We start from the raw sequence: 23,894 nt of genomic DNA, 5'->3' as shown, positions 1-23,894 counted from the left end.
TATTTTTTTAATTTGTAATAAATTAGCAAAACTTTCTAAAAACCCTTTTTTGCTTTGTCATTATGGCGTATTGTGATGTCATTATGGGATATTGTGATGTCATTATGGGGTATTGTGATGTCATTATGGGGTATTGTGATGTCATTATGGCGTATTGTGATGTCATTATGGGGTATTGTGTGTAGATTGATGAGGAAAAACTATTTCATATATTTTAGAATAAAGCTGTTATGTAACAAAATGTGAAAAAAGTCAAGGGGTCTGAATACTTTCCGAAGGCCCTGTATATGCAGTAAGGCTATAGGTAGAACTGTCAGCTGTCCCAAAATAAAAGCCTTCAATTATACACAAAGCTAGTGTTTACACATACACACATTTGTTTGGAATAAATCAAATGAAAGATAGAAAATGTAGTGTGCACATGGAAACTAGACATGATAAATGCTTTCAAAGTTTACATTCAATATTCACATAAGGCATATCATATTTTAAGTGACAAACAAATGGTGTTCAGAAAGCAATACTTAAACAAAAGGCCTCTGTCCCAGAGTCATTATCCACCTGCAGTCCATTCACCTGCTCCATCTCATGTCCCAGTCACAGTGATTCAGTCTTTTGAAAGTCCTCCGGACGCCCCTATTTGGTCGCAGGAATCCCTGCCTTTACAACACCGACATTAGAAGGAGACCTTGGGCCCGGGGTATGGTTCACCCCACACCAGAAGCCATCAGGCTGGCCTATCTCTAGTAACCACGTCTCTTCCTCCCACGGCTGCTGCGCCTCTACCTTACTGTCTGCGTCGGGAACAGTCTGTAGGACTTTATAATAATGACAGTCCCTCCCATCTTCAGGGTCATACGGAGGTGCCAGGATGTCGAGGAAAGCAGCCGGTCCATCCACCGTGTCGATCTGATGCAGGTTCTCCCTCTGCGGGGTTAAGATACACGGACTACTGTCATGGGTGAACCACATGGTTGACCGGAGCACAGCCCGCCGCAGAGAGTCCTTCTGGAACGGCAGCAGCGGCGGGTCGAACTGGGTCTCACTCTGCACCTGGTCCGAAGGTTTATCCAACAGGTCAAAACACTTGATACTGACTTTCCCGTATAGAACCTTGAGCATTCCGTTCATACCGGGGTGGTCGTGGAGCGGGATGGAAGCCCCGCTGTTCAGTAGAAACACCCCCATACTGAACGACTCCGTCTCGCAGATGTGCATGTACGTGACAGGTGGGTTGTGTTCGGAATGGGAGCCGTTCGGTTTCATCTTCAGGTCTGTAGTCCTGACTTCCGTCAGCAGGGTGATTAGATCTCCCCGGTTGTCCGATAATACTTTGTTGTCCCCAATTGCGGATGCATTGAAATCTTTAAATGTGATATTGGCTTGGCTGGCTATTTTCTGAATGAGAGACTTCTTGTTATCCCGTGGCATTTTTCAGGTGGAGACAAATCCGACGCTTATCGATGCTGGTTTTCTTCAGACGCAGCTGAGCAACAGGCAGCAGAAACGGACCGAGTTGGAAACGCTCGTTTCTCCTCGAATCTCGCACAATATCGTCACTCCAGGATGGGGCCGCGTTCAAATGAAATAAATGCGCGTCTAAAGTTATAATGTAACGTTTTTCATGGTAAGTAAATATGGTTTTATCTCCAGAGAATATTCACGGTCCAGAATCATTTCCAATCTTATCTGATCGTCACGTCCGCAGTGACAGCGAGCGCGTAGAGGCAATGCATTATGGATCTTGAAGTTTAATTTAAAAGTCGGGCAATATATTTCTGTAATTATCCCCCCCCCCCCCCCCGCACAAAACAATTAAAAACTATACTATTATCCAATGCCTTCACTCAACAGAAGTTGTGCCGGCGAAAATATGATTCTCACATATGTTCCTATTATAAGAGAAAAACAATGTTGTCCTTTATAAAACCACTACAATTCCCACCGCCTGTCGGGCTTCCGGAGAGAGGGCAAGAGAGGCTGGCCAGACAGGCCATTCAACCCGCTCCCCTCCTCCCAGTTTATCCCCTCTCTGTCGCTCTCTTCTGGGATGAGGGCTTCTCTTTTTCTCACTTTATTCAGCAATACTTTATGACGTGTTGATGAGTATTGACTTTGTTACAAATACACGTTAAGAGGCTAAGATACTTTAGGCACAAGTAGATCGAATGCACATATAATGGGCAGGTGACATACCATGAAGGGTTATCTGATCAGAGGGGACATTAGAGCACAAAAACATGAATTATACCCCTTTGCCTCAGATCAATAAATGTGAAATCTTATACTATAATATACTACACGATACTACACTACACTTTACTACACTTTACTACACTTCACTATACAGTACTATACTATACTACACAATACTACACTACGCCATATTTTACTACACTGCTCTACACCACACTATACTATAATATACTACACTATACTACACTATACTATATTATATATACTATACGGTGCTACACTACACTTTACTATACTGCACTTTTCAGCTGTACCCCCTCTTTTCACACCTCACTATACTATAATATAATACACGATACAACACTACACTATACTACTCTACTCTACAAAATACTAAAATATACTATAATATACTACACTGCTCTACACTACAATATGCTACACCATAATATACTACACTACACTGCTCTACACCACACTATACTATACTATAATATACTACACTATACTACACTATACTACATGGCACTACACTATACTATAATATACTACACTACACTGTTCGACACCACATTACACTATACTATAATATACTACACTATACTACACTACACTGCTCTACACCACACTATACTATAATATACTACACTATACTACATGGCACTACACTATACTATAATATACTACACTATACTACACTACACTGTTCGACATCACACTATACTATAATATACCACACTATACTACACTACAATATGCTACACCATAATATACTACACTACACTGTTCGACACCACACTATACTATAATATACTACACTATACTACACTATACTATATTATATATACTATACGGTGCTACACTACACTTTACTATACTGCACTTTTCACTATACTATAATATAATACACGATACAACACTACACTATACTACTACTACTCTACAAAATACTAAAATATACTATAATATACTACACTGCACTGCTCTACACCACACTATACTACACTACACTGTTCTACACCACACTATACTATACTATAATATACTACACTATACTCCACTACATTATACACTATACTATAATATACTACATATACTACATGGCACTACACTATACTATATTGTATATACTATACGGTGCTACACTACACTATACTATACTGCACTATACACTATACTATAATATAATACACGATACAACACTACACTATACTAGACTACTCTACACTACAAAATACTATAATATACTATAACATACTACACTGCTCTACACTACAATATGCTACACCATAATATACTACACCTCTCTACACTACACTATACTATAATATGCTACATGATACTATACATTATACTATACAGTAATATACTACATGATACAACACTACACTAAACTATGCTATACTACACCACACTGCTCTACACTATACTATAATATGCTACACTACATTGTACTATACTACACCACACTGCTCTACACTATACTATAATATACTACCATACTCTACACTATACTACACACAACTACACTATACTGTACTATACACACTGCTTGACACCACACCACACTATAATATACAATATGCTCCTACACTACACTATACTACACTACAATATACATGATACTACACTAAACTATACCACAATATACATGATACTACACTACACTATACATAATATTCTACATGATACGACACTACACTACACTACACCATACTATAATATACTGCATGATACTACACTACACTATAATATAATATACACAAGCTACTACACTACACTATGCTAGACAATGCTATACTACACTATACTATAATATACTACACTATACTACACCATACTATAATATACTGCATGATACTACACTACACTATAATATACTACATGATACTACACTACACTATACTATAATATACTACTACACACACTATGCTAGACAACTATACTACAATATACTACATGCTACTATACTACACAATACTGGACAATGCTATATTACACTATACTATAATTATATACTAGTGTAGTATCATGTAGTACATGGTATAGCATTGTCAGTATCGTGTAGTGTAGTAGCATGTACTATATTATAGTATAGTGTAGTATACATTGTCCAGTATTGTGTGTAGTGTAGTAGCATGTAGTATATTGTAGTATAGCATTGTCTAGCATAGTGTATATACTTGTGGTATATTATAGTATAGTGTAGTGTATACACGATACTGGACATGCTATACCATAATGTACTACATGATACTACACTATACTATACTATACTACATGTTACTACACAACATTATGCTATATACATTGCTATACTACACTATACTATTATATACTACATGCCACTGCACCACACTATACTACACTGCTATACTACACTATACTGTAAACCCAGGCCCTGCATGTCCCCAGGCACTCATTTGTTGACTTCTGATCGAAAAAGCCTTGGTTTATGCATGTCAACATCAGAAGCCTCCTCCCTAAGTTTGTTTTACTCACTGCTTTAGCACACTCTGCTAACCCTGACGTGTCTGAATCCTGGCTCAGGAAGGCCACCAAAATTCAGAGATTTCCATACCCAACTATAACATCTTCCGTCAAGATAGAACTGCCAAAGGGGAGGAGTTGCAGTCTACTGCAGAGATAGCCTGCAAAGTAATGTCATACTTTCCAGGTCCATACCCAAACAGTACGAACTACTAATTTTTTGAAAATTACTCCAGAAATAAGTCTCTCACTGTTGCCGCCTGCTACCAACCCCCTCAGCTCCCAGCTGTGCCATGGACACATTTGTGAATTGATATCTATCTTCAGAGTTTGTTCTGTTAGGTGACCTAAACTGGGATATGCTTACACCCGGCAGTCCTACAATCTATAGACTATCTCACACAAATCATCAAGGAACCCACAGGTACAACCCTAAATCTGTAAACAATACTCATAGATCATCCTGACCAACTGGCCCTCCAAATACACCTCCGCTGTCTTCAACCAGGATCTATACTATTGCCTGTATCCGCTACGGATGCATCAAACTACCACTCATCACTTCAAACGCTCCCTAAAACACTTCTGTGAGCAGGCCTTTCTAATCGACCTGGCCCGGGTATCCTGGAAGGACACCTCATCCCGTCAGTTGAGGATGCCTGGTCATTCTTTAAAATAACTCACCATTTTAGATAAGCATGCTCCTAAAATGCAGAACTAAGAAATATAGCCCTACTCCAGACCTGACTGCCCTCGACCAGCACAAAAACATCCTGTGGCGGACTGCAATAGCATCGAATAGTACTATGCAACTGTTCAAGGAAGTCAGGAACCAATACACAGTCAGTCAGGAAAGCAAAGGCTAGCTTTTTTTTAAGTTTGCATCCTGTAGCTCCAACTCCAAAAGTTCTGGGACACTGTGAAGTCCATGGAGAACAAGAGCACCTCCTCCCAGCTGCCCACTGCACTGAGGCTAGGTAACACGGTCACCACCGATAAATCCATGATTATCGAAAACTTCAACAAGCATTTCTCAACGGCTAGCCATGCCTTCCGCCTGGCTACTCCAACCTCGGCCAACAGCTCCGCCCACCCCGCAGCTCGCCCAACTCTCCAGGTTCTCCTTTACCCAAAAATCCAGATAGCAGATGTTCTGAAAGAGCTGCAAACCTGGACCTACAAATCAGCTGGGCTTGACACTCTGGACCCTCTATTTCTGAAACTATCCGCCGCCATTGTTGCAACCCCTATTACTTTAATATCGTCTGAGATCCCCAAGGATTGAAACAGTCATCCCCCTCTTCAAAGGGGGAGACACCCTGGACCCAAACTGTTACAGACCTATATCCATCCTGCCCTGCCTATCAGGTCTTCGAAAGCCAAGTCAACAAACAGGTCACTGACCATCTCGAATCCCACTACACCTTCTCCAAATACATGCGATCTGGTTTACGGTCACGGGTGCACCTCAGCCACGCTCAAGGTACAAATCAAGAGTCGGCTTTCTATTCCACAACAAAGCCTCCTTCACTGACACCACCAAACTTACCCTAGTAAAACTGACTATCCTCCCGATCCTCGACTTCAGGCTATGTCATCTACAAAATTGCTTCCAACACTCTACTCAGCAAACTGGATGCAGTTTATCACAGTGCCATCCGTTTTGTCACTAAAGCACCTTATACCACCCACCACTGCGACTTGTATGCTCTAGTCGGCTGGCCCTACACATATTCGTCGCCAGACCCACTGGCTCCAGGTCATCTACAAGTCCATGCTAGGTAAAGCTCCGCCTTATCTCAGTTCACTGGTCACGATGACAACACCCATCTGCACGCGCTCCAGCAGGTGCATCTCATGATCATCCGTAAAGCCAACACCTCATTTGCCGCCTTTATTCCAGTACTCTGCTGCCTGTGACTGGAACCACAAATATGAAGTTGGAGACTTTTATCTCCTCACCAACTTCAAACATCTGCTATCTGAGCAGCTAACCGATCGCTGCAGCTGTACATAGTCTATCGGTAACTAACCCATTTTTACCTACCTCATCCCCATACTGTTTTTATTTATTTACTTTTCTGCTCTTTTGCACACCAATATCTCTACCTGTACATGACCATCTGATCATTTATCACTCCAGTGTTAATCTGCAAAATTGTAATTATTCGCCTACCTCCTCATGCCTTTTGCACACAATGTATATAGACTCTCTTTTTTTCTCTACTGTGTTATTGACTTGTTAATTGTTTACTCCATGTGTAACTCTGTGTTGTCTGTTCACACTGCTATGCTTTATCTTGGCCAGGTCACAGTTGCAAATGAGAACTTGTTCTCAACTAGCCTACCTGGTTAAATAAAGGTGAAATAAAAAATAAAATAAAATAAAAACTGTAAAATACTACATCATACTACACTACACTATACTAGACAATGCTGTACTACACTATACTATAATATACTACATGATACTACACTACACGATACTAGACAATGCTATACTACACTATACTATAATATACTACATGCTACTACACTACACGATACTGGACAATGCTATACCATAATACTACATGATACTACACTACGCTATACTATACTATACTTCATGTTACTACACTATGCTATAGACAATGCTATACTACACTATACTATAATATACTACATGATACTACACTACACGATACTAGACAATGCTATACTACACTATACTATAATATACTACATGCTACTACACTACACTATACTAGACAATGCTATACTACACTTTGCTATAATATACTACATGATACTACACTGCAGTATACTATACTATAATATACCCTATTACCCTACTGTACATCCCTAATGGCACCCTATTACCCTACTGTACATCCCTAATGGCACCCTATTCCCTACTGTACATCCCTAATGCCACTATTCCCCTACTGTACATCCCTAATGGCACCCTATTCCCCTACTGTACATCCCTAATGGCACCCTATTCCAGTGGTCTACTGTACATCCCTAATGGCACCCTACATCCCTAATGGCTCCCTATTCCCCTACTGTACATCCCTAATGGCACCCTATTCCCCTACTGTACATCCCTAATGGCACCCTACATCCCTAATGGCACCCTATTCCCCTACTGTACATCCCTAATGGCACCCTATTCCCTAATGGCACCCTATTCCCCTACTGTACATCCCTAATGGCACCCTATTACCCTACTGTACATCTCTAATGGCACCCTATTCCCCTACTGTACATCCCTAATGGCACCCTATTACCCTACTGTACATCCCTAATGGCACCCTACATCCCTAATGGCACCCTATTCCCTACTGTACATCCCTAATGGCACCCTATTCCCCTACTGTACATCTCTAATGGCACCCTATTCCCCTACTGTACATCCCTAATGGCACCTATTCCCCTACTGTACACCTAATGGCACCATATTACCCTACTGTACATCCCTAATGGCACCCTATTCCCTACTGTACATCCCTAATGGCACCCTATTCCCCTACTGTACATCTCTAATGGCACCCTATTCCCCTACTGTACATCCCTAATGGCACCCTATTCCCCTACTGTACACCCCTAATGGCACCCTATTCCCCTACTGTACATCCCTAATGGCACCCTATTCCCCTACTGTACATCCCTAATGGCACCCTATTACCCTACTGTACATCCCTAATGGCACCCTACACCCCTAATGGCACCCTATTACCCTACTGTACATCCCTAATGGCACCCTATTCCCCTACTGTACATCCCTAATGGCACCCTATTCCCCTACTGTACATCCCTAATGGCACCCTATTCCCCTACTGTACGTCCCTAATGGCACCATATTCCCCTACTATACATCCCTAATGGCACCCTATTACCCTACTGTACATCCCTAATGGCACCCTACACCCCTAATGGCACCCTATTACCCTACTGTACATCCCTAATGGCACCCTATTCCCTACTGTACATCCCTAATGGCACCCTATTCCCTACTGTACATCCCTAATGGCACCCTATTCCCCTACTGTACATCCCTAATGGCACCATATTCCCTACTGTACATCCCTAATGGCACCCTATTACCCTACTGTACATCCCTAATGGCACCCTACACCCCTAATGGCACCCTATTCCCCTACTGTACATCTCTAATGGCACCCTACATCCCTAATGGCACCCTATTCCCCTACTGTACGTCCCTAATGGCACCCTATTCCCCTACTGTACATCCCTAATGGCACCCTATTCCCCTACTGTACATCCCTAATGGCACCCTACACCCCTAATGGCACCCTACATCCCTAATGGCACCCTATTCCCCTACTGTACATCCCTAATGGCACCCTATTCCCCTACTGTACATCCCTAATGGCACCCTACATCCCTAATGGCACCCTACACCCCTAATGGCACCCTATTTCCCTACTGTACACCCCTAATGGCACCCTATTCCCCTACTGTACATCCCTAATGGCACCCTATTCCCCTACTGTACATCCCTAATGGCACCCTATTCCCCTACTGTACATCCCTAATGGCACCCTATTCCCCTACTGTACATCCCTAATGGCACCCTATTCCCCTACTGTACATCCCTAATGGCACCCTATTACCCTACTGTACATCCCTAATGGCACCCTATTCCCCTACTGTACATCCCTAATGGCACCCTATTCCCCTACTGTACATCCCTAATGGCACCCTATTCCCCTACTGTACATCCCTAATGGCACCCTATTCCCTAATGGCACCCTATTCCCCTACTGTACATCCCTAATGGCACCCTATTACCCTACCGTACATCCCTAATGGCACCCTATTCCCTATCTCTAATGGCACCCTATTACCCTACTGTACATCCCTAATGGCACCCTATTCCCCTACTGTACATCCCTAATGGCACCCTATTCCCCTAATGTACATCCCTAATGACACCCTGTTACCCTACTGTACATCCCTAATGGCACCCTATTCCCCTACTGTACATCCCTAATGGCACCCTATCCCTATGGCACCCTATTACCCTACTGTACATCCCTAATGGCACCCTATTACCCTACTGTACATCCCTAATGGCACCCTACCCCTAATGGCACCCTATTACCCTACTGTACATCCCTAATGGCACCCTATTACCCTACTGTACATCCCTAATGGCACCCTACATCCCTAATGGCACCCTATTCCCCTACTGTACATCCCTAATGGCACCCTATTCCCCTACTGTACATCCCTAATGGCACCCTACACCCCTAATGGCACCCTACATCCCTAATGGCACCCTACACCCCTAATGGCACCCTACACCCCTAATGGCACCCTATTTCCCTACTGTACACCCCTAATGGCACCCTACATCCCTAATGGCACCCTACACCCCTAATGGCATCCTACACCTATAATGGCACCCTATTCCCCTACTTTACATCCCTAATGGCACCCTATTCCCCTACTGTACATCCCTAATGGCACCCTATTACCCTACTGTACATCCCTAATGGCACCCTACACCCCTACTGTACATCCCTAATGGCACCCTATTACCCTACTGTACATCCCTAATGGCACCCTACACCCCTAATGGCACCCTACATCCCTAATGGCACCCTATTCCCCTACTGTACATCCCTAATGGCACCCTATTCCCCTACTGTACATCCCTAATGGCACCCTATTCCCCTACTGTACATCCCTAATGGCACCCTACTGTATCCCTTGGCACCCTATTCCCCTAATGGCACCCTACTGTACATCCATCCCTAATGGCACCCTATTACCCTACCGTACATCCCTAATGGCACCCTATTCCCCTACTGTACATCCCTAATGGCACCCTATTACCCTACTGTACATCCCTAATGGCACCCTATTCCCCTACTGTACATCCCTAATGGCACCCTATTCCCCTAATGTACATCCCTAATGACACCCTGTTACCCTACTGTACATCCCTAATGGCACCCTATTCCCCTACTGTACATCCCTAATGGCACCCTACATCCCTAATGGCACCCTATTACCCTACTGTACATCCCTAATGGCACCCTATTACCCTACTGTACATCCCTAATGGCACCCTACACCCCTAATGGCACCCTATTACCCTACTGTACATCCCTAATGGCACCCTATTACCCTACTGTACATCCCTAATGGCACCCTACATCCCTAATGGCACCCTATTCCCCTACTGTACATCCCTAATGGCACCCTATTCCCCTACTGTACATCCCTAATGGCACCCTACACCCCTAATGGCACCCTACACCCCTAATGGCACCCTACACCCCTAATGGCACCCTACACCCCTAATGGCACCCTATTTCCCTACTGTACACCCCTAATGGCACCCTACATCCCTAATGGCACCCTACACCCCTAATGGCATCCTACACCTATAATGGCACCCTATTCCCCTACTTTACATCCCTAATGGCACCCTATTCCCCTACTGTACATCCCTAATGGCACCCTATTACCCTACTGTACATCCCTAATGGCACCCTACACCCTACTGTACATCCCTAATGGCACCCTATTACCCTACTGTACATCCCTAATGGCACCCTACACCCCTAATGGCACCCTACATCCCTAATGGCACCCTATTCCCCTACTGTACATCCCTAATGGCACCTATTCCCCTACTGTACATCCCGAATGGCACCCTATTCCCCTACTGTACATCCCTAATGGCACCCTACACCCTAATTCATCCCTAATGCACCTACATCCCTAATGCACCCTACACCCCTAATGGCACCTATTTCCCTACTGTACACCCCTAATGGCACCCTACATCCCTTGGCACCCTACACCCCTGCATCCTACACCTATAATGGCACCCTATTCCCCTACTGTACATCCCTAATGGCACCCTATTCCCCTACTGTACATCCCTAATGGCACCCTATTACCCTACTGTACATCCCTAATGGCACCCTATTACCCTACTGTACATCCCTAATGGCACCCTATTCCCCTACTGTACATCCCTAATGGCACCCTACATCCCTAATGGCACCCTATTCCCCTACTGTACATCCCTAATGGCACCCTATTACCCTACTGTACGTCCCTAATGGCACCCTATTACCCTACTGTACATCTCTAATGGCACCCTACATCCCTAATGGCACCCTACACCCCTAATGGCACCCTATTCCCCTACTGTACGTCCCTAATGGCACCCTACATCCCTAATGGCACCCTACACCCCTAATGGCACCCTATTCCCCTACTGTACGTCCCTAATGGCACCCTATTACCCTACTGTACATCCCTAATGGCACCCTACATCCCTAATGGCACCCTATTCCCCTACTGTACATCCCTAATGGCACCCTATTACCCTAATGGCACCCATCCCTAATGGCACCCTATTACCCTACTGTACATCCCTAATGGCACCCTACATCCCTAATGGCACCCTATTCCCCTACTGTACATCCCTAATGGCACCCTATTACCCTACTGTACATCCCTAATGGCACCCTACATCCCTAATGGCACCCTATTACCCTACTGTACATCCCTAATGGCACCCTATTACCCTACTGTACATCCCTAATGACACCCTATTCCCCTACTGTACATCCCTAATGGCACCCTACATCCCAAATGATACCCTATTCCCCTACTGTAGGTCCCTAATGTCACCCTATTCCCCAGAACCCTGGTCAAAAGTAGGGCTCTATGTAGGGAATAGGATGCCGTTTGGGACACCAGCTAAACGTACAACACTTCCTGTTGGTCTAATTCAGTCAGGCCCTCTAAAAGGTCCATATGAAAATACGTCCCTTAGAGACAACCCTGTTTCCACTACCATCACCATTGTCTTTAGACACCGTCCTGTTGCTTAGAGACAACCCTGTTTCCACTACCATCACCATTGTCTTTACACACCGTCCTGTTGCTTAGAGACAACCCTGTTTCCACCACCATCACCATTGTCTTTAGACACCGTCCTGTTGCTTAGAGACAACCCTGTTTCCACTACCATCACCATTGTCTTTAGACACCGTCCTGTTGCTTAGAGACAACCCTGTTTCCACTACCATCACCATTGTCTTTAGACACCGTCCTGTTGCTTAGAGACAACCCTGTTTCCACTACCATCACCATTGTCTTTAGACACCGTCCTGTTGCTTAGAGACAACCCTGTTTCCACTACCATCACCATTGTCTTTAGATACAGTCCTGTTGCTTAGAGACAACCCTGTTTCCACTACCATCACCATTGTCTTTAGACACCGTCCTGTTGCTTAGAGACAACCCTGTTTCCACTACCATCACCATTGTCTTTAGACACCGTCCTGTTGCTTAGAGACAACCCTGTTTCCACTACCATCACCATTGTCTTTAGACACCGTCCTGTTGCTTAGAGACAACCCTGTTTCCACTACCATCACCATTGTCTTTAGACACCGTCCTGTTGCTTAGAGACAACCCTGTTTCCACTACCATCACCATTGTCTTTAGACACCGTCCTGTTGCTTAGAGACAACCCTGTTTCCACTACCATCACCATTGTCTTGAGACACCGTCCTGTTGCTTAGAGACAACCCTGTTTCCACTACCATCACCATTGTCTTTAGACACAGTCCTGTTATTAGAGACAACCCTGTTTCCACTACCATCACCATTGTCTTTAGACACCGTCCTGTTGCTTAGAGACAACCCTGTTTCCACTACCATCACCATTGTCTTTAGACACAGTCCTGTTGCTTAGAGACAACCCTGTTTCCACTACCATCACCATTGTCTTTAGACACCGTCCTGTTGCTTAGAGACAACCCTGTTTCCACTACCATCACCATTGTCTTGAGACACCGTCCTGTTGCTTAGAGACAACCCTGTCACCATCACCATTGTCTTTAGATACCGTCCTGTTGCTTAGAGACAACCCTGTTTCCACTACCATCACCATTGTCTTTAGACACCGTCCTGTTGCTTAGAGACAACCCTGTTTCCACTACCATCACCATTGTCTTTAGACACCGTCCTGTTGCTTAGAGACAACCCTGTTTCCACTACCATCACCATTGTCTTTAGACACCGTCCTGTTGCTTAGAGACAACCCTGTTTCCACTACCATCACCATTGTCTTTAGACACCGTCCTGTTGCTTAGAGACAACCCTGTTTCCACTACCATCACCATTGTCTTGAGACACCGTCCTGTTGCTTAGAGACAACCCTGTTTCCACTACCATCACCATTGTCTTTAGACACCGTCCTGTTGCTTAGAGACAACCCTGTTTCCACTACCATCACCATTGTCTTTAGACACCGTCCTGTTGCTTAGAGACAACCCTGTTTCCACTACCATCACCATTATCTTGAGACACCGTCCTGTTGCTTAGAGACAACCCTGTCACCATCACCATTGTCTTTAGACACCGTCCTGTTGCTTAGAGACAACCCTGTCACCATCACCATTGTCTTGAGACACCGTCCTGTTGCTTAGAGACAACCCTGTCACCATCACCATTGTCTTTAGACACCGTCCTGTTGCTTAGAGACAACCCTGTTTCCACTACCATCACCATTGTCTTGAGACACCGTCCTGTTGCTTAGAGACAACCCTGTTTCAGATAAGACCATGAATGCATGGCTTTATGCTACTCTCACCAATGCAATATGAGTCGATGATGAAGACCTGAAATGGTTAACGATGACTAAAGAACAATCTTATTGAAGATTCATTATTTATTTCATATGTTACTATACTATATATGACCAGCTTCCCTTATTTCAGATCTAACAAGCTCATTCTGCTATTTACTGATAACGACAGGGAGTATTTTGGGTGACAACATATATTACCAGATAAAGGATACTAGCTATTCTACTAAATACAGACCATTAAGGGTCCTTAATCTGTTCTAAATCAGGAAGAAAGACAACGCTATATGGTGGCTGTTTCAGACTAACAGCCCAGAAGTCAAGCGGAGAGGCTGTTTCAGACTAACAGCCCAGAAGTCAAGGGGAGAGGCTGTTTCAGACTAACAGCCCAGAAGTCAAGGGGAGAGGCTGTTTCAGACTAACAGCCCAGAAGTCAAGGGGAGAGGCTGTTTCAGACTAACAGCCCAGAAGTCAAGGGGAGAGGCTGTTTCAGACTAACAGCCCAGAAGTCAAGGGGAGAGGCTGTTTCAGACTAACAGCCCAGAAGTCAAGGGAGAGGCTGTTTCAGACTAACAGCCCAGAAGTCAAGGGGAGAGGCTGTTTCAGACTAACATAGCCCAGAAGTCAAGGGGAGAGGCTGTTTCAGACTAACAGCCCAGAAGTCAAGGGGAGAGGCTGTTTCAGACTAACAGCCCAGAAGTCAAGGGGAGAGGCTGTTTCAGACTAACAGCCCAGAAGTCAAGGGGAGAGGCTGTTTCAGACTAACAGCCCAGAAGTCAAGGGGAGAGGCTGTTTCAGACTAACAGCCCAGAAGTCAAGGGGAGAGGCTGTTTCAGACTAACATAGCCCAGAAGTCAAGGGGAGAGGCTGTTTCAGACTAACAGCCCAGAAGTCAAGGGGAGAGGCTGTTTCAGACTAACAGCCCAGAAGTCAAGGGGAGAGGCTGTTTCAGACTAACATAGCCCAGAAGTCAAGGGGAGAGGCTGTTTCAGACTAACACAGCCCAGAAGTCAAGGGGAGAGGCTGTTTCAGACTAACAGCCCAGAAGTCAAGCGGAGAGGCTGTTTCAGACTAACAGCCCAGAAGTCAAGGGAGAGGCTGTTTCAGACTAACAGCCCAGAAGTCAAGAGGCTGTTTCAGACTAACAGCCCAGAAGTCAAGGGGAGAGGCTGTTTCAGACTAACAGCCCAGAAGTCAAGGGAGAGGCTGTTTCAGACTAACAGCCCAGAAGTCAAGGGGAGAGGCTGTTTCAGACTAACAGCCCAGAAGTCAAGGGGAGAGGCTGTTTCAGACTAACAGCCCAGAAGTCAAGGGGAGAGGCTGTTTCAGACTAACAGCCCAGAAGTCAAGGGAGAGGCTGTTTCAGACTAACAGCCCAGAAGTCAAGGGGAGAGGCTGTTTCAGACTAACAGCCCAGAAGTCATGGGGAGGGCTGTTTCAGACTAACAGCCCAGAAGTCAGGGGAGAGGCTGTTTCAGACTAACAGCCCAGAAGTCAAGGGGAGGGGCTGTTTCAGACTAACAGCCCAGAAGTCAAGGGAGGGGCTGTTTCAGACTAACAGCCCAGAAGTCAAGGGGAGGGGCTGTTTCAGACTAACAGCCCAGAAGTCAAGGGGAGGGGCTGTTTCAGACTAACAGCCCAGAAGTCAAGGGGAGGGGCTGTTTCAGACTAACAGCCCAGAAGTCAAGGGGAGAGGCTGTTTCAGACTAACAGCCCAGAAGTCAAGCGGAGAGGCTGTTTCAGACTAACAGCCCAGAAGTCAAGGGAGGGGCTGTTTCAGACTAACATAGCCCAGAAGTCAAGGGGAGAGGCTGTTTCAGACTAACATAGCCCAGAAGTCAAGGGAGAGGCTGTTTCAGACTAACAGCCCAGAACAAGAGGAGAGGCTGTTTCAGACTAACAGCCCAGAAGTCAAGGGGAGAGGCTGTTTCAGACTAACAGCCCAGAAGTCAAGGGAGAGGCTGTTTCAGACTAACAGCCCAGAAGTCAAGGGGAGAGGCTGTTTCAGACTAACAGCCCAGAAGTCAAGGGGAGAGGCTGTTTCAGACTAACAGCCCAGAAGTCAAGGAGAGGCTGTTTCAGACTAACAGCCCAGAAGTCAAGGGAGAGGCTGTTTCAGACTAACAGCCCAGAAGTCAAGGGAGAGGCTGTTTCAGACTAACAGCCCAGAAGTCAAGGGAGAGGCTGTTTCAGACTAACAGCCCAGAAGTCAAGGGGAGAGGCTGTTTCAGACTAACAGCCCAGAAGTCAAGGGGAGAGGCTGTTTCAGACTAACAGCCCAGAAGTCAAGGGGAGAGGCTGTTTCAGACTAACAGCCCAGAAGTCAAGGGGAGAGGCTGTTTCAGACTAACAGCCCAGAAGTCAAGGGGAGAGGCTGTTTCAGACTAACAGCCCAGAAGTCAGGGAGGGGCTGTTTCAGACTAACACCCAGAAGTCAAGGGGAGGGGCTGTTTCAGACTAACAGCCCAGAAGTTTCAAGCCCAGAAGAGGGGAGGGGCTGTTTCAGACTAACATAGCCCAGAAGTCAAGGGGAGAGGCTGTTTCAGACTAACATAGCCCAGAAGTCAAGAGGAGGGGCTGTTTCAGACTAACAGCCCAGAAGTCAAGGGGAGGGGCTGTTTCAGACTAACATAGCCCAGAAGTCAAGGGGAGGGGCTGTTTCAGACTAACATAGCCCAGAAGTCAAGGGGAGAGGCTGTTTCAGACTAACATATTCCAGAAGTCAAGCGGAGAGGCTGTTTCAGACTAACAGCCCAGAAGTCAAGGGGAGAGGCTGTTTCAGACTAACAGCCCAGAAGTCAAGGGGAGAGGCTGTTTCAGACTAACAGCCCAGAAGTCAAGGGGAGGGGCTGTTTCAGACTAACATAGCCCAGAAGTCAAGGGAGAGGCTGTTTCAGACTAACAGCCCAGAAGTCAAGGGGAGAGGCTGTTTCAGACTAACAGCCCAGAAGTCAAGGGGAGGGGCTGTTTCAGACTAACATAGCCCAGAAGTCAAGGGGAGGGGCTGTTTCAGACTAACATAGCCCAGAAGTCAAGGGGAGAGGCTGTTTCAGACTAACAGCCCAGAAGTCAAGGGGAGAGGCTGTTTCAGACTAACAGCCCAGAAGTCAAGGGGAGGGGCTGTTTCAGACTAACAGCCCAGAAGTCAAGGGAGGGCTGTTTCAGACTAACATAGCCCAGAAGTCAAGGGGAGAGGCTGTTTCAGACTAACATAGCCCAGAAGTCAAGGGGAGGGGCTGTTTCAGACTAACAGCCCAGAAGTCAAGGGGAGGGGCTGTTTCAGACTAACAGCCCAGAAGTCAAGGGGAGGGGCTGTTTCAGACTAACATAGCCCAGAAGTCAAGGGGAGAGGCTGTTTCAGACGAACATATTCCAGAAGTCAAGCGGAGAGGCTGTTTCAGACTAACAGCCCAGAAGTCAAGCGGAGAGGCTGTTTCAGACTAACAGCCCAGAAGTCAAGGGGAGAGGCTGTTTCAGACTAACAGCCCAGAAGTCAAGGGGAGGGGCTGTTTCAGACGAACATATTCCAGAAGTCAAGCGGAGAGGCTGTTTCAGACTAACAGCCCAGAAGTCAAGCGGAGAGGCTGTTTCAGACTAACAGCCCAGAAGTCAAGGGGAGAGGCTGTTTCAGACTAACAGCCCAGAAGTCAAGGGGATTGGCTGTTTCAGACTAACATAGCCCAGAAGTCAAGGGGAGGGGCTGTTTCAGACTAACATAGCCCAGAAGTCAAGGGGAGAGGCTGTTTCAGACGAACATATTCCAGAAGTCAAGCGGAGAGGCTGTTTCAGACTAACAACCCAGAAGTCAAGCGGAGAGGCTGTTTCAGACTAACAGCCCAGAAGTCAAGGGGAGAGGCTGTTTCAGACTAACAGCCCAGAAGTCAAGGGGAGAGGCTGTTTCAGACTAACAGCCCAGAAGTCAAGGGGAGAGGCTGTTTCAGACTAACAGCCCAGAAGTCAAGGGGAGAGGCTGTTTCAGACTAACAGCCCAGAAGTCAAGCGGAGAGGCTGTTTCAGACTAACAGCCCAGAAGTCAAGGGGAGGGGCTGTTTCAGACTAACATAGCCCAGAAGTCAAGGGGAGAGGCTGTTTCAGACTAACATAGCCCAGAAGTCAAGGGGAGAGGCTGTTTCAGACTAACAGCCCAGAAGTCAATCGGAGAGGCTGTTTCAGACTAACATAGCCCAGAAGTCATGGGGAGGGGCTGTTTCAGACTAACAGCCCAGAAGTCAAGGGGAGGGGCTGTTTCAGACTAACAGCCCAGAAGTCAAGGGGAGAGGCTGTTTCAGACTAACAGCCCAGAAGTCAAGCGGAGAGGCTGTTTCAGACTAACAGCCCAGAAGTCAAGGGAGGCTGTTTCAGACTAACAGCCCAGAAGTCAAGAGGAGAGGCTGTTTCAGACTAACAGCCCAGAAGTCAAGGGGAGAGGCTGTTTCAGACTAACAGCCCAGAAGTCAAGGGGAGAGGCTGTTTCAGACTAACAGCCCAGAAGTCAAGGGGAGAGGCTGTTTCAGACTAACAGCCCAGAAGTCAAGGGGAGGGGCTGTTTCAGACTAACATAGCCCAGAAGTCAAGGGGAGAGGCTGTTTCAGACTAACATAGCCCAGAAGTCAAGGGGAGAGGCTGTTTCAGACTAACAGCCCAGAAGTCAAGCGGAGAGGCTGTTTCAGACTAACAGCCCAGAAGTCAAGGGGAGAGGCTGTTTCAGACTAACAGCCCAGAAGTCAAGGGGAGAGGCTGTTTCAGACTAACAGCCCAGAAGTCAAGGGGAGAGGCTGTTTCAGACTAACAGCCCAGAAGTCAAGGGGAGAGGCTGTTTCAGACTAACATAGCCTGGAAGTCAAGGGGGGAGGCTGTTTCAGACTAACGTAGCCCAGAAGTCAAGGGGAGAGGCTGTTTCAGACTAACGTAGCCCAGAAGTCAAGGGGAGAGGCTGTTTCAGACTAACAGCCCAGAAGTCAAGGGGAGAGGCTGTTTCAGACTAACAGCCCAGAAATCAAGGGGAGGGGCTGTTTCAGACTAACAGCCCAGAAGTCAAGGGGAGGGGCTGTTTCAGACTAACAGCCCAGAAGTCAAGGGGAGAGGCTGTTTCAGACTAACAGCCCAGAAGTCAAGGGGAGAGGCTGTTTCAGACTAACAGCCCAGAAGTCAGGGAGGGCTGTTTCAGACTAACAGCCCAGAAGTCAAGGGGAGGGGCTGTTTCAGACTAACAGCCCAGAAGTCAAGGGAGAGGCTGTTTCAGACTAACAGCCCAGAAGTCAAGGGAGAGGCTGTTTCAGACTAACAGCCCAGAAGTCAAGGGGAGAGGCTGTTTCAGACTAACATAGCCCAGAAGTCAAGGGGAGAGGCTGTTTCAGACTAACATAGCCCAGAAGTCAAGGGGAGGGGCTGTTTCAGACTAACAGCCCAGAAGTCAAGGGGAGGGGCTGTTTCAGACTAACAGCCCAGAAGTCAAGGGGAGGGGCTGTTTCAGACTAACATAGCCCAGAAGTCAAGGGGAGAGGCTGTTTCAGACTAACATAGCCCAGAAGTCAAGGGGAGAGGCTGTTTCAGACTAACATAGCCCAGAAGTCAAGGGGAGGGGCTGTTTCAGACTAACAGCCCAGAAGTCAAGGGGAGGGGCTGTTTCAGACTAACATAGCCCAGAAGTCAAGGGGAGAGGCTGTTTCAGACGAACATATTCCAGAAGTCAAGCGGAGAGGCTGTTTCAGACTAACAACCCAGAAGTCAAGCGGAGAGGCTGTTTCAGACTAACAGCCCAGAAGTCAAGGGGAGAGGCTGTTTCAGACTAACAGCCCAGAAGTCAAGGGGAGAGGCTGTTTCAGACTAACAGCCCAGACGTCAAGGGGAGAGGCTGTTTCAGACTAACAGCCCAGAAGTCAAGCAGAGAGGCTGTTTCAGACTAACAGCCCAGAAGTCAAGCGGAAAGGCTGTTTCAGACTAACAGCCCAGAAGTCAAGGGGAGGGGCTGTTTCAGACTAACATAGCCCAGAAGTCAAGGGGAGAGGCTGTTTCAGACTAACGTAACCCAGAAGTCAAGGGGAGAGGCTGTTTCAGACTAACAGCCCAGAAGTCAATCGGAGAGGCTGTTTCAGACTAACATAGCCCAGAAGTCATGGGGAGGGGCTGTTTCAGACTAACAGCCCAGAAGTCAAGGGGAGGGGCTGTTTCAGACTAACAGCCCAGAAGTCAAGGGAGAGGCTGTTTCAGACTAACACAGCCCAGAAGTCAAGCGGAGAGGCTGTTTCAGACTAACAGCCCAGAAGTCAAGGGGAGGGGCTGTTTCAGACTAACAGCCCAGAAGTCAAGGGGAGGGGCTGTTTCAGACTAACAGCCCAGAAGTCAAGGGGAGAGGCTGTTTCAGACTAACAGCCCAGAAGTCAAGCGGAGAGGCTGTTTCAGACTAACAGCCCAGAAGTCAAGGGGAGGGGCTGTTTCAGACTAACATAGCCCAGAAGTCAAGGGGAGAGGCTGTTTCAGACTAACATAGCCCAGAAGTCAAGGGGAGAGGCTGTTTCAGACTAACAGCCCAGAAGTCAAGAGGAGAGGCTGTTTCAGACTAACAGCCCAGAAGTCAAGGGGAGAGGCTGTTTCAGACTAACAGCCCAGAAGTCAAGGGGAGAGGCTGTTTCAGACTAACAGCCCAGAAGTCAAGGGGAGAGGCTGTTTCAGACTAACAGCCCAGAAGTCAAGGGGAGAGGCTGTTTCAGACTAACAGCCCAGAAGTCAAGGGGAGAGGCTGTTTCAGACTAACAACCCAGAAGTCAAGGGGAGAGGCTGTTTCAGACTAACAGCCCAGAAGTCAAGGGGAGAGGCTGTTTCAGACTAACAGCCCATAAGTCAAGCAGAGAGGCTGTTTCAGACTAACATAGCCCAGAAGTCAAGGGGAGAGGCTGTTTCAGACTAACAGCCCAGAAGTCAAGGGGAGAGGCTGTTTCAGACTAACAGCCCAGAAGTCAAGGGGAGAGGCTGTTTCAGACTAACATAGCCCAGAAGTCAAGGGGAGAGGCTGTTTCAGACTAACATAGCCCAGAAGTCAAGGGGAGGGGCTGTTTCAGACTAACAGCCCAGAAGTCAAGGGGAGGGGCTGTTTCAGACTAACAGCCCAGAAGTCAAGGGGAGGGGCTGTTTCAGACTAACAGCCCAGAAGTCAAGGGGAGGGGCTGTTTCAGACTAACATAGCCCAGAAGTCAAGGGGAGAGGCTGTTTCAGACTAACATAGCCCAGAAGTCAAGGGGAGGGGCTGTTTCAGACTAACAGCCCAGAAGTCAAGGGGAGGGGCTGTTTCAGACTAACATAGCCCAGAAGTCAAGGGGAGGGGCTGTTTCAGACTAACATAGCCCAGAAGTCAAGGGGAGAGGCTGTTTCAGACGAACATATTCCAGAAGTCAAGCGGAGAGGCTGTTTCAGACTAACAGCCCAGAAGTCAAGCGGAGAGGCTGTTTCAGACTAACAGCCCAGAAGTCAAGGGGAGAGGCTGTTTCAGACTAACAGCCCAGAAGTCAAGGGGAGGGGCTGTTTCAGACGAACATATTCCAGAAGTCAAGCGGAGAGGCTGTTTCAGACTAACAGCCCAGAAGTCAAGGGGAGAGGCTGTTTCAGACTAACAGCCCAGAAGTCAAGGGGAGGGGCTGTTTCAGACTAACATAGCCCAGAAGTCAAGGGGAGGGGCTGTTTCAGACTAACATAGCCCAGAAGTCAAGGGGAGAGGCTGTTTCAGACTAACATAGCCCAGAAGTCAAGGGGAGGGGCTGTTTCAGACTAACAGCCCAGAAGTCAAGGGGAGGGGCTGTTTCAGACTAACAGCCCAGAAGTCAAGGGGAGGGGCTGTTTCAGACTAACATAGCCCAGAAGTCAAGGGAGAGGCTGTTTCAGACTAACAGCCCAGAAGTCAGGGGAGGGGCTGTTTCAGACTAACAGCCCAGAAGAGGGGAGGCTGTTTCAGACTAACATAGCCCAGAAGTCAAGGGGAGGGGCTGTTTCAGACTAACATAGCCCAGAAGTCAAGGGGAGAGGCTGTTTCAGACGAACATATTCCAGAAGTCAAGCGGAGAGGCTGTTTCAGACTAACAGCCCAGAAGTCAAGCGGAGAGGCCAGACTAACAGTCAAGTCAAGGGGAGAGGCTGTTTCAGACTAACATAGCCCAGAAGTCAAGGGGAGAGGCTGTTTCAGACTAACATATTCCAGAAGTCAGCGGAGAGGCTGTTTCAGACTAACAGCCCAGAAGTCAAGCGGAGAGGCTGTTTCAGACTAACAGCCCAGAAGTCAAGGGAGAGGCTGTTTCAGACTAACAGCCCAGAAGTCAAGGAGGATTGGCTGTTTCAGACTAACATAGCCCAGAAGTCAAGGGGAGGGGCTGTTTCAGACTAACATAGCCCAGAAGTCAAGGGAGAGGCTGTTTCAGACTAACATATTCCAGAAGTCAAGCGGAGAGGCTGTTTCAGACTAACAACCCAGAAGTCAAGCGGAGAGGCTGTTTCAGACTAACAGCCCAGAAGTCAAGGGGAGAGGCTGTTTCAGACTAACAGCCCAGAAGTCAAGGGGAGAGGCTGTTTCAGACTAACAGCCCAGAAGTCAAGGGGAGAGGCTGTTTCAGACTAACAGCCCAGAAGTCAAGCCTGTTTCAGACTAACAGCCCAGAAGAAGTCAAGCCCAGAAGTCAAGGGAGGGGCTGTTTCAGACTAACATAGCCCAGAAGTCAAGGGGAGAGGCTGTTTCAGACTAACGTAGCCCAGAAGTCAAGGGGAGAGGCTGTTTCAGACTAACAGCCCAGAAGTCAATCGGAGAGGCTGTTTCAGACTAACATAGCCCAGAAGTCATGGGGAGGGGCTGTTTCAGACTAACAGCCCAGAAGTCAAGGGGAGGGGCTGTTTCAGACTAACAGCCCAGAAGTCAAGGGGAGGGGCTGTTTCAGACTAACACAGCCCAGAAGTCAAGCGGAGAGGCTGTTTCAGACTAACAGCCCAGAAGTCAAGGGGAGGGGCTGTTTCAGACTAACAGCCCAGAAGTCAAGGAGAGGCTGTTTCAGACTAACAGCCCAGAAGTCAAGGAGAGGCTGTTTCAGACTAACAGCCCAGAAGTCAAGCAGAGAGGCTGTTTCAGACTAACACAGCCCAGAAGTCAAGCGGAGAGGCTGTTTCAGACTAACAGCCCAGAGGGGAGGGGCTGTTTCAGACTAACATAGCCCAGAAGGGGAGAGGCTGTTTCAGACTAACATAGCCCAGAAGTCAAGGGGAGAGGCTGTTTCAGACTAACAGCCCAGAAGTCAAGCAGAGAGGCTGTTTCAGACTAACAGCCCAGAAGTCAGCGGAGAGGCTGTTTCAGACTAACAGCCCAGAAGTCAAGGGGAGGGCTGTTTCAGACTAACATAGCCCAGAAGTCAAGGGGAGAGGCTGTTTCAGACTAACATAGCCCAGAAGTCAAGGGAGAGGCTGTTTCAGACTAACAGCCTAGAAGTCAAGGGGAGAGGCTGTTTCAGACTAAAGCCCAGAAGTCAAGGGGGAGGCTGTTTCAGACTAACAGAAGTCAAGGGGGGAGGCTGTTTCAGACTAACGTAGCCCAGAAGTCAAGGGGAGA

At 47.1% G+C, this 23,894-nt stretch overlaps 1 pseudogene; it reads right to left on the bottom strand.

The window, feature by feature from the left end:
- Positions 1–524: 524 nt before the first annotated feature.
- Positions 525–1,727, bottom strand: LOC135570216 (2-aminoethanethiol dioxygenase-like; annotated as a pseudogene).
- Between the last annotated feature and the right edge of the window lie 22,167 nt (positions 1,728–23,894).

This window comes from Oncorhynchus nerka, unplaced genomic scaffold (assembly GCF_034236695.1).
Source record: "Oncorhynchus nerka isolate Pitt River unplaced genomic scaffold, Oner_Uvic_2.0 unplaced_scaffold_1023, whole genome shotgun sequence".
In the NCBI taxonomy this organism is placed as follows: Eukaryota; Metazoa; Chordata; class Actinopteri; order Salmoniformes; family Salmonidae; genus Oncorhynchus; species Oncorhynchus nerka.
Note: the sequence above shows the minus strand (reverse complement) of the source record. Positions and strands in the feature narration are given on the sequence as shown.